Raw genomic sequence first — 12,896 nt, 5'->3', positions numbered from 1 at the left:
AGGCATGATTGGCCTTGCCCCGGAGTGGGTAAGTATTTGAGGGAACCTCTGTTTTGGTTTTTTCGTTGTGTGTCTTGAACTTGCCCTCTCTCTCTTTCAGCAAGCGAAGGCAGGGCTCGGCTGGTCTGGCCCCCACGAAGGCCCTTAAGACGAGGCCGACCTCTGCAGCCGGTGCTGCGGCGCGCCACGCCGGTTGGCTGGCCTCCGCACAAGGCGCCCTCTGGTGGGGGGCCCAGGCGGCACGGGTTGACCTGGGGCAAGCCTCCCAGGTTGACCCCCCTGTTGGAGCAGCCATCATGCCGGGGGAGGCCGTTGACGCGGCCGTGGCTCCGAGCCTGCCTATCTTGTTGCCGGCGCCGGCATCAATTTCCGCCGGGGCCGTCGCCGATTCGCCCGCGGAGCCTCCCGTTGCCGCCGATGTCGGGATGGCTGAGGCGCCCCCGCCCCTGGTCATCCCCGACCTCCCCATTCTCGACCATGAGGAGAGGGCGGCCGTTGTTGCCGAGGTCGGTGAGCGGAGGCCTGTCACCTTAGACGAGGAGAGGCCCGGTACCTCGACTGCAGTGGTACCCGATGCATCGACTGCAGGGGGACCCGACGCCTCGATGGAGGGGCACGCAGAACCGTGGCCCGTCTTGGGGAGCAGCGGCCTTATCCCCGCGCAGCTCAATCCCAATGAGTGGTGTGGGCAGTCGCTCCTGTTCTGGAGCCGACATACCTCGGAGCCCCTCTTCTCCCTCAACGATGAGTTGGAGGAGCAGTCTCGGAATAATTTCCGTGAATATACCGAGGCGCTGATGAGGTCGCTTCGGTCGACCATGGAAATCCTTTCCAGGGACGTCCCCAGGGTCTTCCAGGTAAGGATTTAGACGTACACCTCGCGTGACCAGGGCATTCTTTGTGATGTCATGTTTTCCTCCCTCAGGAACTTGCGGACGTGAGCACCGCAAAGTCGCTGTTCATCCGCCGCGAGAGCGATGTCTAGGATTCGCTGCGGTCCCAGTGGGCCGCGCTTACCGAGGCCAATGAGCGCCTTGCTCAACGGAGCGCCGAGGTGGCGGACCTTCGGCTGCTCTGTGATGAGCTGAAGTCGGAGGCAGCGGCAGCGCGGGCAGAGGCAACGTCGGCACGAACGGAGGCTTCGTCGGCCTAGGAGCAGGTGGCTTCCCAGGCCGAGGAGATGCAGCGGCGGCAGTTAGAGCTTGGCCAGGTCACCAGCGAGCGGGACCAATCCCGGATCCAAGCTATCGAGGCCGTGAGCCGGGCTGAGGCCCTTGGGGGACATCTGGCTGAGGCCCTTGGGGGACAGCTGGCTGAGGCCACGGAACGGCTAGCTGAGGCGTCCGCTCGGGCCGGGGCCCTTGGCGGAGGGCCTGGCAGTGGCTGTCGGGTCTGCCCAGTCCGCCCAAGCCGTGGCTTCACAGCAGCGTGCCCAGGCCAAAGGTCTGCTTTGTGATTTTGTTTTTGTCTCCATTCTTCTCCTCGTGTCTGAAGAATATTGTTCGACTTTCTTCAGGCGCTTGCCCAGGCGGCTGAGCAGAAGGAGGCCGACCGCGTGGCCATGTCCGAGGCTATCTCGGCCTTTTGTTGGGCCTTTGGCCTCGACGACGTCCCCTCGGGTAGCTCCCCCCAGAGTCACCTGCGGGCCTTGGGCGGCCATGTGCGTGGCAGACTCTGCAGGGCGCTGCACCACGGCGTTAGGCGGGCCTTCGTCGTCCTCGCTTCCCACTACAACGTGGATCTGGAGCGGGTCAGTGAGGGGTACTGCTTACCCGACGAAGAGGAGGCCGCCTTAGCCGAGGTCCAGAGGCTTGACGCGGCTGTCGAGGGCCCAAGCGCGGCGCTAGCTTCCTCCTTTGAGGTGGAGATCCTTCCACCCGTGTCGCCGTCTGAGGCCGGGCCAGATTCTGCCGAGGGTGGAAACGACGCCGAGGGTGCTGCTCCTCCCCCTGCCGATGCCTAAGCCTGTAGGAACAGTTTGTTTTAAGTATGCGTATGTTTCTTGTGGCCGCTGAGGCCTAAACATTTTTAGTGTTAGAGTATAAAGCTGCGTTTTCTTTCCTCTTGTTTCATGTGTTAGGACTTGTTCGTCGGTAGCAGAATCACTTATCCGAGCGCGAGTTACTTTTTGCGGAAGGTGATGAGTGAGGTATCCGTATCCCGGAGGCGTAGGAGTCCCTCGGCTCGGTCAGCCTTGCCGCTTAAAGCTCCTCTCGTCGTTTTTAGGATTCCGTTATCGATATAGTCGAAAAGCACGAAAGTCGTTTTAGTAGAAAACTTTTCCGAGGAAAATTTTGACGCAGAGGGGGTTCCCCCCTTCTAGCCCCCGAGGGAGGGTCTGGCTTTGTTGAGGCAAGGCTGATCCTTCCTTGATGGTTAGACTTTATTTATACATGGAAAGAAAGCGAGATACATGAACGACTTGAAACATTTTAAGGGTAGAAGCAACGTAGCTGTTGGATGTTCCAAGCGTTGCTGTAGACTTCGCCTCGATTGTTGGCCAGCTTGTATGTCCCGGGCTTCAAAATCTTGGCGATGATGAACGGCCCTTCCCAGGGAGGAGTAAGCTTGTGGCACCCTCGGGCGTCTTGTCGCAGCCGAAGTACCAAGTCTCCCACTTGGAAGCCTCGGGGTCGAACCCTTCGGGCGTGGTAGCGTCGCAGAGACTGCTGGTACCGCGCCGAGTGTAGTAAGGCTACGTCCCGAGCCTCTTCCAGCTGGTCCAATGAATCCTCTCGGCTTGTCTGGTTGTTTTGGTCGTCGTATGCCTTTGTCCTCGGGGAACCGTATTCCAAGTCCGTGGGTAAGATGGCCTCGGCCCCATAGACTAGGAAAAACGGCGAGAAGCCCGTGGCCCGGCTCAGCGTCGCCCTCAGACTCCAAACCACCGAGGGTAGTTCTTTTATCCACCGCTTGCCAAACTTGTTGAGGTCGTTGTAGATCCTCGGTTTTAGTCCCTGCAAAATCATGCCATTGGCGCGCTCCACCTACCCATTTGTCATTGGGTGAGCGACGGCGGCCTAGTCCACACGGATGTGGTGTCCTTCGCAGAAGTCCAGGAACTTCTTCCCAGTGAACTGCGTGCCATTGTCGGTGATGATGGAGTTTGGGACCCTAAAGCGATGGATGATATTTGTAAAAAACGCCACCGCCTGCTCGGACCCGATGCTGGTTAAGGGTCGGACTTCAATCCACTTGGAGAATTTGTCGATGGCAACCAGCAGGTGCGTGAAGCCCCCGGGTGCCTTCTACAAGGGACCGACGAGGTCCAGACCCCACACGGTAAACGGCCAAGTGATGGGTATTGTCTGCAGGGCCTGAGCGGGCAAGTGCGTCTGTCGCGCGTAGAATTGACACCCTCGACAGGAGCGTACAATCCTAGTGGCGTAGGCCACCACGGTCGGCCAGTAGAATCCTTGTCGGAAAGCATTACCTACGAGGGCTCGAGATGCTGCATGGTGACCGCAAGCCCCCCGAGTGTATTTCCTGTAACAGCTCTTGTCCTTGGGCGACGGATATGCATCGTTGGAGAATGCCTGAGGGGCTGCAGTGGTATAACTCTTTTTCATCACCCAGTAAAACGAATGACTTGGCGCGCCGAGCCAGTCGCCGAGCTTTGGCCTTGTCGAGGGCAGCTCTCCTCGGAGGAGATATTCCAGGTACGGGGTCTGCCAGTTTATGTTTGGCGTAACCCCATACTGCTCTCTCTCGACGCGCATGGCCTCACCCTCGGCGGCCGAGGGTACCTCGGGCTAGGCCGAGGTCTCCTCGGGTTCGGGCGCGTCGTCAAGTTTGATGGATGGTTGATATATGTCCCTGGAGAAGACGTTCGGGGGAACCATCGTCCACCCTGAGGCTATTTTAGCGAGCTCATCCGCAGTCTCATTGTACCATCGAGCAACATGGTTGAGTTCCAGCCCGTAGAACGTATCTTCCAAGCGTCGAACTTCATCGCTGTAGGCCTCCATCTTCCGATCGTGGCAGTGAGAGTTCTTCATGACTTGGTCAATAATGAGCTGTGAGTCGCCAAGAGCGTCGAGGCGCCGAACCCCTAGCTCGACTGCGATGCGCAACCCATTAACCAAGGCCTCGTATTCAGCCACGTTGTTCGACGCCGGAAAATGGAGGCGTATAACGTAGCGCACATGTTTTCCGAGGGGTGAAATGAAGAGCAAGCTAGCACCCGCTCCGGTTTTCATAAGTGACCCATCGAAGTACATGGTCCAAAGTTCGGCCATGGATTGGAGCTATCGGCAATTGGGTGTCGACCCATTCAGCCAGGAAGTCTGCTAAGACTTGGGATTTTATGGCCTTCCGAGGAGCGAATGAGAGTGTTTCCCCCATGAGTTCCACTGCCCATTTTGCTATCCTACCCGAGGCCTCTCGGCACTGGATGATCTCTCCCAGGGGGAAGGATGACACCACAGTCACCGGATGAGACTCGAAGTAGTGTCGCAGCTTTTGCCATGTTAGAATTACTGCATACAGTAGCTTCTGGATTTGTGGGTAGCGGATCTTGGTCTCGGATAGCACCTCGCTGATGAAGTAGACTAGCCTCTAGACGAGCAGTGTATGCCCCTCTTCTCGTCTCTCGACTACGATCGCGGCGCTGACCACCTGAGTGGTTGCGGCTACGTAAATCAAGAGGGCTTCTCCCGAAGCGGGGAGCACCAAGATGGGTGCTTTAGTAAGGAGCGCCTTTAAGTTTTCGAGGGCTTCTTCGGCCACGGGAGTCCAAGTAAAGCGCTCGGCCTTCCTTAAAAGGCGATACAAGGGCAATCCTTTCTCGTCAAGGCGCGAGATGAAGCGGCTTAGAGCCGCAAGGCATCCCATGACCTTTTGTACTCCTTTTAAATCTTTGATGGGTCCCATGTTGGTGATGGCTGCGATTTTCTCCGGGTTGGCCTCGATGCCTCGTTCGGAGACGATGAACCCTAGGAGCATGCCTCGGGGGACTCCGAAGACACACTTCTCGGGATTGAGTTTTACGCCCTTCGCTCTTAGACACCTGAATGTTATCTCAAGGTCAGAGAGGAGGTCTGAGGCTTTCCTTGTTTTGACAACGATGTCATCAACGTAAGCCTCGACCGTTCTGCCGATGTGTTCTCCGAACACATGGTTCATGCACCTTTGGTATGTTGCATCTGCATTCCTCAAGCCAAATGGCATAGTAGTATAACAATACATGCCAAAAGGTGTGATAAAATAAGTCGCGAGCTGGTCGGATTCTTTCATCTTGATTTGGTGATAGCCTGAATAGGCATCGAGGAACGACAGGGTCTCGCACCCAGCGGTGGAGTCCACAATTTGATCGATGCGAGGCAGAGGGTAGGGGACCTTCGGACATGCTTTATTTAACCCAGTGTAGTCTATGCACATCCTCCATTTCCCACCTTTTTTCTTTACAAGCACAGGGTTAGCTAACCATTCGGGATGGAATACCTCTTTGATGAACCCTACAGCCATTAGCTTGTGAACCTCCTCGCCTATGGCCCTGCGCTTTTCTTCATCAAAATGGCGCAGGTGCTGCTTCATAGGTCGGGCACCAGCTCAGATGTCCAGTGAGTGCTCGGCGACATCCCTCGGTATGCCGAGCATGTCCGAGGGACTCCATGCAAAAATTTCGGTGTTTGCGCGAAGAAAGTCGACGAGCACTGCTTCCTATTTGGGGTCGAGCTCGGAGCCGATACTGACTTTCTTGCCGGCGTCGTTGCTGGGGTCGAGAGGGACGGACTCAACTGCCTCAGCTGGTTCGAAGTTGTCGGCGTGCCGCTTCACGTCGGGCGCCTCTTTGGAGAGGCAATCCAGGTCGGCGATGAGGGCTTCGGACTCGGCGATGGCCTCGGCGTATTCCACACATACCACGTCGCACTCGTATGCGTGGCGGTATGTGGATCCGACGGTGATGGTTCCCATGGGGCCCGACATTTTGAGCTTGAGATACGTGTAGTTGGGGATGGCCATGAACTTGGCGTAGCACGGTCTTCCTAGCACCGCGTGATAGGTCCCTCGGAACCCGACCACCTCGAAAGTGAGGGTTTCCTTTCGGAAGTTGGAGGGAAGCAGACGGGCAAATCGAGTTGCCCAAGGGGGCAGGACGCGCTTGTCGGGGACAATCCCGTGAAAGGGTGCTGCACCGGCCTGGATCGTAGACAGATCGACCCCAAGAGCCCTAGGGTCTCGGCGTAGATGATGTTGAGGCTGCTGCCTCTGTCCATGAGGACCTTGGTGAGCCTAGCGTTGCCGATGACGGGGTTGACGACAAGCGGGTACCTTCCTGGGCTCGGTACGCAGTCGGGGTGGTCGCCTTGGTCGAAGGTAATGGGTTTGTCGGACCAGTCTAGGTAGACTGGCGTTGCTACCTTCACCGAGGAGACCTCCCGACGCTCTTGCTTGCGGTGTCGAGCCGAAGCATTCGCCACTTGCCCACCATAGATCATGAAGCAGTTGTGGACCTCTGGGAACTCCTCTTCCTTGTCGCCCCCCTTCTTGTTGTTGCCTTGGTCCTTGCCACCTTCTGCCGAGGGTCCCGCCTTATTGAAGTAACGTCGGAGCATGTCACCCTCTTCAAGGGTGTGCTTGACGGGACCCCTGTGATAGGGGCATGACTCCTTGAGCATCTTGTCGAACATGTTGGCCCCTCCGGGAGGCTTCCGAGGATTCCTGTGCTCAACAGCAGCGACGAGATCCACGTCAACGACGTCGCGTTTTGCTTGCGTCTTCTTCCTGGTCTTCTTCTTCATGCCACGCTGGACGGACGTCTCGGGGGCGTCTTCCTTCTGTCTTCCCTGAGGCTGCTTGTCCTTCTAGAAGATGGCTTCAACCGCCTCCTGACCAGAGGCAAACTTGGTGGCTATGTCCATCAATTCGCTCGCCATGGTGGGAGTCTTGCGTCCCAGTTTACTCACCAGGTCCCGGCAAGTGGTGCCGGCGAGGAATGCCCCGATGACGTCCGAGTCGGTGATGTTGGGCAACTCGGTGCACTGCTTAGAAAACCATCGGATGTACTCTCGCAGGGATTCCCTTGGCTGCTGGCGGCAGCTCCGGAGATCCCACGAGTTCCCAGGGCGCACGTACGTACCTTGGAAATTTCCAGTGAAAGCCTTGACTAGGTCGTCCCAGTCGGAGATCTGCGCAGGAGGCAGATGCTCCAGCCAGGCCCGGGCAGCGTCGGAGAGGAAAAGGGGGAGGTTGCGGATGATGAGGTTGTCGTTGTCCGTCCCTCCCAACTGGCACGCCAGCCGGTAATCCGCAAGCCACAACTCCGGCCTTGCCTCCCTTGAGTACTTGGTAATGGTAGTCGGGGCTCGGAACCGGGCTAGGAACGGCGCCCGTTGTATGGCCCGGCTGAAGACTCGTGGACCTGGTGGTTCGGGCGAGGGGCTTCGATCCTCCTCACTGTCGTAGCGTCCCCCGCGCCTGGGTGGTAGCCTCGCTGCACCCTTTCCTCGAGGCGGGATCGACGGTCGCGGCGGTGTTGTTCGCTGCCGAGGCGGTCCGGGGTTGTAGGCGTCCCATCCCATGTGCGCTCGGTGTGGACCGAGGCCTCCCGCATGCGTCGGGAGGACGTTGCACGATGCTCCGAGGGGCACCCTCGCCTTCGGGAGGCAGAGCTCTCGGCTCGTCGGACGGCGGCATCTTCCAGGGGATCCTTGAGTTCGTCTTGGATACGTCGCCCCTCAGTGGTGGATGGCTCCGGCATTGTTCGAAGTAGCATTGCCGCTGCAGCTAGGTTCTGGCCAGCCCCGCTGAAGGCCGGGGGCAGCCCTGCCCTGGCATCGTCAATGATACGGCGCTGGACGTCCTGGGCCCGATGACGCGCTCCTCCGGCGAGTGCTCGGTCTGCCCACTCCTGCTCGATGTTTTGTCGGAGCTGCACAAGTCGCCCCGTTTCTTCGTCGAGCTTGGCCTGCATCTCGCGGAGTTGCTCGAGTTGTGTGCCCTGACCCCCCGCAGGGACTCGGACCACAGCTAGCTCCCGCGGGATCTCAACGCGAGACGCAGGCGCAGGGGCGTCGTCGTTTTCTGGCATGCCGAGGTGGTCGTCTTCGTTGTGATCCCCCTGATCGATGTGAAAACACTCGCGAGCTGGGTCGTAACCCTCGTCGTCGAGGCTGTGGCCATCGTCAGAGTAGCCGGAGAGGCAGTAGTCACATGCGGACATGAAGTCTCGCATGGCACCGGGATCACGGTGTCTGGAGAAATCCCAACTGAAGTCGGGGTCGTCCTCTTCCTCGGAACCCGTGGGTTCGTAGGTTGAGACGGCCGTCAGTCGGTCCCAGTTTGACCACATATGGTACCCTGGAAGGTCAGGATATGCCCTTGCGAAAGCGCTCACCGAAGCGGGGTCGCTTGGTGGATCGAAGCTGAATCTAAAGGGAACAGGGTGGAAGACTGATGGTACCTCCTGGTTGATGGACGATGGTGAAGTCGCATCGGGACAGAGTGTGTCGTTATCTCAGGTGCGAGACTAATTTCCGACAGGTCCCTCGTAAGGGTGCCGACGTCATCAGTCCGCCTGGGGTTGGCATGTTGCTGGGAAGCGACACCCGTCGTTGTCTCAGGTGCGAGGACAACACCCGACATGTCCCCTGCAGGGGTGTCGGCGTCGTTGGCTCGCTCTGGTCCGACAGCCGACAAGGTGCCACCTCTTGCCTGGCCACGGTTGCTCCGTCTTCCCCACCTCCGGCGAGGAGGGTGGCGGGGCAAACCCGGATGTTCCTCTTCTGCCGCGGGGAGATGCCATCGTTGAGTTCGCCTCCGCTGGGCGAGCCGACGACCGTCGTTGTTGTCGTGCTGTGGGGGGAGGAGTACCATGTCGTAGCTGCCGTCGCAGGACATGACTCGAGACTCCCGAAGCAGAGCACCGTCCTGGGCTGAAAAGGCTGCCGAAGGTTGTCCATCTGGAACTCAATGGGAAAGTAATTGTCAACATGCAGAAGACCCCTACCTGGCGCGCCAACTGTCGGTGTTCCGGACCCGCGAGGATGGAACACAAGAGGGAGGATGAGGCTTATATTATCTTGCACCAGGGTGCTCGTAGTAGGGGTTACAAGCGTCACGAGAGAGAGAGAGGGAGAGGGTTCGGCCTTGAGGTGAGGTGTCTGAGTTAGCCTCCTCCGCGTCTCTCCCACTCCCCTTTCCCCCTTTAGGAAGGCCATGGACATCCCCTTTTATAGATACAAGGAGTTGGTCCAGCTGTACAATGGGGGTGTAGCTATGTGCTAACGTGGCCGGCGGAGAAGTACTTGAGCCCTGTAGAAGCGCAGCTGGCGTTGCGGCCTGGGGTCCTGCTGACGTTTCTTTGCTTTCCTAGAGAGTTGAGAACAACCGATGTCATGGACGCACGTAGGGAACCATCATTACCTGTTACCGGAGTAATCTAGATGGGACACCGATCTTGTTCCTTCATAGCCTGAGGCAGCTAGCTAGGGGTAGGGTAATGATGTATTCCCTGTGGCGTAGTCGGTCCGAGGCCGAGGTCGGGCAAGGCGAAGACTTCTCCTGAGGCCGAGGCTGAGGTCGGGCGAGGATGTGACTCCTCCCGAGGACGAGGCTGAGGTCGGGCGAGACGGGGACCTTCCCCCGAGGCCGAGGCCTGAGGTCAGGCGAGGTGGAGACCCCCTCCGAGGTCGCGGCTGAGGCCGATCCCTAGGGTCGGGCGAGGCGGAGTTCCCTGCTGCGCCCGAGGCTGAACTCGGGAGAGGCCGTGACTTACTGTTGTTAGTCTTACCCTGGTGGTTGGCACAGTAGTTGGAACGGGGTGAATAGTGTTGTTTTCCTGTCAGAACGATCAGTAAAGGGGCGAAGTGACTGCGGTCATTTCGACCTTGCCAACTGAGGCGCGCGTGTCAGGATAAGGTGTCAGGCGATCCCCACATTAAATGCGCGTGCGACACGGTCGGTTGGTAAGGCGATTTGGCCGAGGTCGCTACACGACAAAGTTTACCCGAGTTTGGCTTCAGGCGAGCCGAGGGTGCGCCCACTGCCTGAGGAGGCCCTCGGGCGAGGCGTGAATCCGTTCGGGACTGCAGTTCTTGCCCGAGGCCGGGCTCGGGCGAGACGAGATCGCGTCCCTGAGGCTTCAACTTTGAACCGCGCTTACCGGTCTTTACGGTTTGTTTTGAGGATGTTTTCTAGCCATGTTAAAGAGTATTGGGGGTACCCCTAATTACGGTACCTGACACCTGGTATTTACATTCGAACCCCTAAAGGTTATTTTAGATACAAAACAAGTATTAAAATACCTAGAAACTTCTAAAATCCATAAATGTTACATTTTAACTACGAATTACTGTGTTCCAGTTGAGAGCACCTAGAGGGGGTGAATAGGTGATCTTGTAAAAACAGCTTAACAAAATAAACTTGAACTATTATTAGATTAATGAAAGTTAAGGCCAAGTTCAAGTGAGGAATATGAGCGGAGTAAACTTCTTCACTTAATTGCTCTTCACAAGGTGAGTATTAAACTTAGAGCAATTATGCAAGTGATGTGGATGGAGAGAGAGAGAATCGCACAGAAATAAAGACTCATGACATAGCAATTTTTATCGCGTGGTTCGATCAAGTAAAATACTTGCCTACTCCACGTTGTGGCGTCCCAATGGACGAGGGTTGCACTTAACCCCCTTCAAGTGATCCAAAGATCAACTTGAATACCACGGTTCTCTTTATCTCAACAATATCCTGTTGTGAGGAATCTCTACAATTTGGAGTCTCTCACGCCTTACATGAATGATCTCAAATTAATACAAGAGTAAGGGGGGAAATAGCAACACAAACAAGAGCGAGAGTTGCAGCAACAACACGCACACAAGACAAGAACGAGCACGCGAAACAACATAGCGGAGTTACAACTCAAAGAAGTACTCGAATCTCTATCACGATCAACCAAATGTGTGTATGCGAAGTCTCGGCGTCTTAGGATGTTCAATGGGTGCTTGGTGTACTTCTCCATGCGCCTAGGGGTCCCTTTTACAGCCCCAAGGCAGCTAGGAGCCGTTGAAGCTCCATTTAGAAGGCAATGGTTGCCTTCTGTCTGTGGGCGCACTAGACAGTGAACAGTGCGTGGTTTCCTTCCTTTTCTGGCGAAGCCGACCGCTGCAGCCACGGGCCTCCGTGGCACATCGGACAGTCCGGTGCGACCTCTTGACTGTTGGATGAGCCACGTGTCACCCGCTGATCGCGCGGTTGACCGTTGGTCGGGCGCGCGGCTGGCACACCGGACAGTCCGGTGCACACCGGATAGTCTAGGGAATTATAGCCGTGGAGCCCTCAACATTTTCTCGAGAGTGGCATGTTCGCCGGGGCGCTAGTCCGGTGCACCGCAAGCTGGTGCAAGTTTGGTTGGACTTAGCCAAACTTCTCAAGTCCGATTTCTCTCGTTTTGACAAGGTTTCTATCACTTAGTAGAATAATGTTAGTACCAAAAACAATTTACTAAGGCTAGAATCATACCTTGCTTTTACATTTGCATCTCTTTGACACTTAGCTTATATCAAACAAAACAATATGTGTTGAGCATCTAATCACCAAAACATTTATAGAAATGGCATAAGGGCATATTTTCCTTTCACTAGTTGTGTTAGTCTCGTATTAAGTTTGTCTATGCAGTAATAACATTATTTTTATCATATCACCTATGTTTATAAATAGATACTTATTCAACCTATGTTTAGTAGATTGATCTGGTTGATCAAAGTTAATTATGCATAATTATAAACCGACTAAAAATAAAATCTCTAATCAAGATATAATTTAGATTAGATTTAAATTAATTAATTATTTAAGTTATTTTCTCACATGATTTATAAAATCAACATAAGACCTAGTTTTAACTTCCTAATCACATAGGCCTTCGGAAGCTATATCTTTTCAACCATAACCCTGATTTTAGTCATTTTCGAACCTACGATCTCGTAGCAGTGCGTAGAATATTTCTACGCAGTTTGTTCTCATGTTTGGTGTAATGTTATTTTTATGTACTTGTCGGTGTTTCGGACCCGGGGGGTCCCTGGACCGATGAGTAAATTTGTCGCTGCGTGCCCCTGCCCAGATGGGTTGGCGCGAGATGGAACACAAGGGAGAAACGCGGCTCGTATTATCTCGCACCAGGGGGGTGTGCTCGTAGTAGGGGTTACAAGCGTTCGCGAGAGAGAGAGAGTCAGCTTGTTCATCAGCTCGTTCCCCGCGCGACCCTTCGCATGAAGGCCCTGGACCTTCCTTTTATAGTTGCAAGGAGAGGGTCCAGATGTACAATGGGGGGTGTAGCTAGGCGCTAACGTGTCTGGCAGGGAAGTGCCTGAGCCCTGTGTACATGCCAATGTGGCTGTCGGTGAAGTGCTTGAGCCCTGTGTAGGCGATAACGTGTCCGTCGGAGAAGTGCCTAAGCCCTGTAGAAGCACAGCTGTCGGTGCTGCTGGGATCTTGCTGACATCTCCTTGCTTCCGTAGGGGGCTGAGAGCCACCGTCGTCATGGACGCACGCGGGGAGCCATCATTACCTGTTACCGGGACGAGCCAGATGGGACGCCGGTCTTGTTCCCTCGTAGCCTGAGCTAGCTAGGGGAGGGTAATGATGTATCCCTTGTGGCGCGGTCGGTCCGTGCCCAAGGTCGGGCGAGGCGGAGACTTGTCCTGAGGTCGAGGCCGGGGTCGGGCGAGGACGTGATTCCTCCCGAGGCCGAGGATGAGGCCGAGTCTCGGGGTCGGGCGAGGCGGAGACCTCCTCCCGAGGCCGAGGCCTAAGGTCGGGCGAGGCGGAGCTTCCTGTTGCGCCCGAGGCTGAACTTGTTGTTGTCAGCCTTGCCCAGGTGGCTGGCACAGCAGTCAGAGCGGGGTGAGCGGCGCTGTTTTCCTGTCAGATCGGTCAGTGAAAGGGCGAAGTGACTGCGGTCA

Source organism: Zea mays, chromosome 3, assembly GCF_902167145.1.
Source record: "Zea mays cultivar B73 chromosome 3, Zm-B73-REFERENCE-NAM-5.0, whole genome shotgun sequence".
NCBI classification, from domain to species: Eukaryota; Viridiplantae; Streptophyta; class Magnoliopsida; order Poales; family Poaceae; genus Zea; species Zea mays.
Note: the sequence above shows the minus strand (reverse complement) of the source record.